Source organism: Temnothorax americanus, unplaced genomic scaffold, assembly GCF_048541705.1.
Source record: "Temnothorax americanus isolate GAGA-0224 unplaced genomic scaffold, ASM4854170v1 Scaffold22, whole genome shotgun sequence".
NCBI classification, from domain to species: domain Eukaryota; kingdom Metazoa; phylum Arthropoda; class Insecta; order Hymenoptera; family Formicidae; genus Temnothorax; species Temnothorax americanus.
In genome coordinates, this window is record NW_027509360.1 from 1,346,286 (window position 1) to 1,351,564 (window position 5,279).

A 5,279-nucleotide genomic window follows, 5' to 3' on the forward strand; every position below is an offset into this window, starting at 1 on the left:
TTATTTTATTACTATTATGCTTGCGATTGTTCACCAATTGAGAAGTTGTTTTAAACCACAATAAATTAATAATTAATATGTTTGCATAACTAGTTGGTCATGAATTTTAATCGGCAAATTGATAATATGAGAATATATGAATAAATATCCCATCTTTTAACCACAAAAATTCTGACAGAAGAATGGTATAAATTACGTATGATTAACATCAGCAATAAAAATCTTTTTTTTTTTAAACGTCAACGATACTAGCGAGATGACATTGTTTCTTAATCCTTTTAATCCTTTACATCAACACACCTATAGCTCTGCCGACAGTTAGTTCGCTTTAATCCGCAGTTAAAACAGAACTGGACATTGACCGATCGTTGTCGGACAGGTCGGACATCTGGTTAGCCGGATTTCACGATTCGCTCGGAGCTAGATTAATTATTTGGTTGCCGTGTCTCTTGACCACTTGCGATAAATCGCGAACTAAGCCTTTCCCGACTCGCTGACGAAGCAAACTGTAGAAACTATATGAACAATACGTATCCAGCAATTTAAGATTTGTATTTTTCTATATACATATCGATTTGAAATATATGGAAAAATATCTTAGCGGTGGAATCTTTGGGTTTTATTTTTATATAAAAGTTTAACAAATTTTTCGATAGAGTTGATTCGTTTATTTAAGATATTTCCATAAGTTATATAAAATACTTATTACTAATATATTGCTATATATAGATATTATAGTTATAGACGTACAGCATAATGAGAATCAATTTTACGAAAATAAGACTTTTCATCACGGAATAAGATAATAAGATATATGTCGCACAATAAAATACTTACATTAGTTCGTATATTTTTAACGTTGTATTTATAAATATGTCTTTGATGTGCCGCTTTTGAAATAGTTCTGGCAGCATGCCAGCAACGCCGACTCCGCTTCAGCTCGAAGGAAATAGAGGCGATACATTTTGGAGTTTGCAGTTTGTTAAAACCGTAAAATTGACACGTGGGGTCGAAGCAATCGGTCGCGCCGGCAAGGATCAATAATTCGATCTCGATATAAATTCGGTGGGGACAGGGGGATCGTTTCTCATCCGTTGGGGTCGCAAACATACCTCGTGGATAGGGTTGAAACTGATCGCCCTTTTTTTTCATCGATCACTCCGCCTCCCCGCCCCGATGCATCGCTTGCTACTCGCGTCTCCGGAATCTAATTTCATCGGTACGCCGGCACGTTGAAAGTATTATACCGAGAAAATGTGACGTAACGTCGATATTTCGCGTTTAGCCGTTTCTCGTTTCTGTGGGGAAACTCGACAGCTTGCGCGATTTTTAGACGGTCCTTAAGAAAGTTGACAAATTACATTTGTTCTTAATAACAAATTTTATTCAAACAGAAAATATTGAGAGGTAGAACGGGAACAAGACAAACACGTTATTTGTAGGCTTATTTAAATTAAAACTTGAAACATATGAGGTATCGCGTACGGTACTCGACCTCGCCACTTCAATACTATTTCTCGTGTCGATTACGCGCAGGATCCCGTTGATTCAGCGATTCCGACAAACTGGTTGCAGTTTGGCAGTAAAACCGATACTTTTTTCCACGCACGTCTACGGTTCGTGGCGTTTCGAAAGTTTTCATCGAGCTGTCGCGCGACGTCGCGACGGGAATACCGGCGGGAAAATCGGGGGTGGAAACGACGAGGATCCGCCGATTCCCGTGCGGCACAATGGCAGACCGATAAAAATTGGCACAGCTTTATTATGCAGCCCGGGTGTTAAAGCTAGGGTCGTCTGATGAGTCGAGTCGAGTTCCTCCTCTGGGAAATACTCATCGCCGCCAACCCCGTCGCGTAACCCCGTGCCATGCTCTCGTGGCGGGCATCTTTCGCACAAAATAGCTTGCCGTTTTTCCTTGCGCTTACTTGTCTCTTTCCTCGATCGAGTATTGAATGTGCTTACTATTCCGCGAATACACGACTAGGGAAGTAATCGATGCGGATTTCAAATTTGTGTTCATACATTCAAAAATAATGTTTAACATAAATCAAATATTCGTGAGCTCTATATCGATTGTCACAACCATAACATGAACCATACGTGATATCTGAAACATACATGACGTTGAAACTTATTTGATTACAATAGTAGCTGTAACAAATTACAAGAGCGGGCAATTAATAAAAGAGCAGGGTTTATGTAGCTTGAAAAGTTAGGCATTCTGTCTACGTGCGAAATTACATTTGATATTAATATCTACTTGAATTGTACTTCTGCAAGTGCAGTTTTGTATAGTTAATCATTGCGAGACAGGTAGAAGATTATCTTTTATAAGGGCTGGTGGGAAAAAAAAGGGAGATTTTGTGGGAGGAATGAAGAAGACGGGAGAAGCAGCAAAACGTAGGCGAGACGTGCGTCGCTTACGTTATTTCTCAGCATAATTCTGTTAGCCTCTTATACTCGATTGTGACGTTCTATCTTATACAACCTCTTCTCCTGCAGAGAGAATATATAAATATGTAGTTTTGTTTTTTAACATCTTTTTATTTCTATAGTATCCGTGACTTATTATTACTTCAATAAAGTTATTTCGCCAACTAATATCCATCTCTATCAACGCAGATTAACTTTAATCAAATCTAAAAAATGAAATGAATGTAAGACATTAACAAAATGCGTGCCATAACGATAAAAGCATGTAGCTGAAGTGTGCAATTGTTGGATACGTTGCGTGAATTAGACGCAGCAACATAAAGACCGTTTCACGGAAAGTATCGTCGTTGAGACACGTAAGGGAACCATGCGGTCATCCATAAAATCCGAAGGGTACGAACGACTACCATCTCTTTTTCCGTTTCCCGGCTTTGTCGTTAACCCCGAATAAACTCCTGGCACGAAGCTAATCATATTTTCTAATCCGCAGCTGGAGGGAAAAGAGCAGAACAGAGTCAGGGGTGGAGGGGGAGAAAGCTCGCGCGCGCGTTCCTGGCTATCATATAATTTTTCCGACAAGAAGCACTTACGCCTCCTCGTCCCTTGCTGTAGCCCATCTACTCTCTCACACGGAAACGTGTTTTGCGCCGAGCGGAGGGCATGGAAGTGGATTTATATCAAATTATACGTAGGAAATTTTTTAAGTTTCACACGAGGAACTTATTTGATTTTTGCAAGACAGAAATAAAATAAAATCTACCGTTAATCAAGTTGCGTACGTATTAATCAACATAATAATTAACATATATTTCATGTTTTAATCGGTTTGTCGCGTGGTAGTATTCTTTTTTAATTATTAAATATAATCAAACTTACGCGCGTAATTGAGTCTTAGTTATACATTTGATTGGTTTTTGATTAATTAATATATATAATTATACTGATAAAATATCTTTCAAGCAACAAGAAAGAAAGGATTATATATAGTATATTGCAAAAAAGAATAAATTGTAAAAGAGTTGCGTATTTTCTATATTGATATGTATATAAAATGTTCGTGTATAAATTATTTGGAATCAGAATTAAATTTGTAGTGGTTAAGAATTAAGGAACTATGGCTAATTAGAGAAAAATTTAATTTCGGTTGATAGGATTTAAATAAAACTGTTAATGAAAATAATGTAAGATAACGAGAACCAAGCAAAATAAATTGCAAAGATATTGTCTTTTGATACTCATACTTAAATCAATCAGGAAAATATAAATTGACGAAAATTTATTAATTTGTATAATGTGAGTACAACATTTTACAATGAATTAATTACGAACTGCATAAAGCGAATAGTATACGAGTGCCGCCATCTGTGATCAAGAACGTTGCGTATGTTTAGTCCTCGTTCTATATAACCATTCCTCTGACTGGATACCGTACTTGCATTCATTTATTTGATCGCCAAATTGACATATATGAATATATCTAATAATAATAATTATTTTGTTATACACACTTACACATATAATTATCATATTTTAGTGAATATTAAATATAAAAATAAATAACGAAAAAAGATTGTTGTTAATGAAAATCTTTTAAACCAGAATAACTGAAGTATTAAAAGCATTCTGAATCTGTTTTTCTTTCTATATCAACTTGAGCACCACACAGGGTACTATTTTTATTACATTTATTCCGTTTAACACAGAAATAGCTGTCATACTTAAATATGAACTAATCTAAATTAAGATATTGCAGAAACTAATAGAAAATATAGTCATTTGACGTCATCAGCACGGCGAGAATACGGCTGAATGTTTATAAAAGGTTCCATTAAAGCGGGCTGCGCGTTATCTTCCCTCCGGATCGTGTCGCGGCGAAAAAGTTCGAAGGTCTCCTGCCGGAGACTCTCGCGATAAGGATTATATCGAGCAAAAACTTGCCTTCGAGGAGTCTTCGAAAAATCGGCACCGACGTTCCAACGAGAAAAGTTACACCGTGGTTCAAGGCGTGTAACGAGTGAACTCTCCGCTGCACGGCGGAGGGAGCGCACGAGGAGGCGAAACGGAAAGGGGGTTGGTAGAAATTAAGTCGCTTCCCCAGTCCCGACGTTCCTCGAAACGACACCTCTTCTTTCACCGTCTTCCTTTCGGTGCACGTTAGATTCCGGAATAAGCTCGGGCACCCCTTCGTCGTGCCAACCCTCCTCCGCAGTCCCCCGGCTCCCTCGCCTTTACCTTCTCCTGCTGTGACTTCGAGCACCTTTCCGCGCGACGGCGCGTGTATGCTTGTGTGTGCACACGCGCATATGTGTACGTGTAGAACCCCACCAGAAGGGTGGAGGACCTGCGCGTGAGGGGTAGGTGGTACCAAAATGGCCGAAGCCGCACCCACGAAGGACGAAAGTGGGAGCGAATGAGGGGAATGAAAGAACGGGTGGGAGGATTATACACGGCGATGCATGTGTGTGGCGGATACACGTGAATGTAGCTGTACGCGTGCGATACATACGTCTGGAGTTCCCTGTATCTCTCCCTATATCCTCCCAGAGGGATGGCAGGATACACATTTTTGGCCATACCTATGCGCTATTCGAAAGGTATGGCTTGGTACTTGAAGCAATTAATCTTGATAATTAGACTAATTAATTAATTAATTTACTTGCTAATTAAAATTATGAAAATTGAGAAATTGTTAGACCGAGTTTTCTTCACTTGTTAAATGAATATTTTATTATCTCAAAAACATACACGTTAGAATTTGAAAAGATTATTGTGTCTTTCACGGTATTGCTTGCATCAGGGAATTCTAATTAGGCAATATAGTAATTAATTTTATAATATAATCAATA

The 5,279-nt window shown here is 38.4% G+C and overlaps 1 long non-coding RNA gene across 2 annotated transcripts; it reads right to left on the bottom strand.

Moving 5' to 3' along the window:
• Positions 1–662: 662 nt before the first annotated feature.
• Positions 663–4,748, bottom strand: LOC143898072 (uncharacterized). Of its 2 annotated transcripts, none has more exons than XR_013257090.1 (3): positions 4,372–4,748; positions 3,024–3,910; positions 663–2,923 (listed from the first exon to the last, which is right to left on the bottom strand). It is a non-coding gene; the product is annotated as an uncharacterized LOC143898072 (long non-coding RNA). The 2 variants fall into 2 exon arrangements; XR_013257091.1 differs by having other exon boundaries at positions 663–2,107; positions 2,425–3,910.
• Positions 4,749–5,279: the final 531 nt, after the last annotated feature.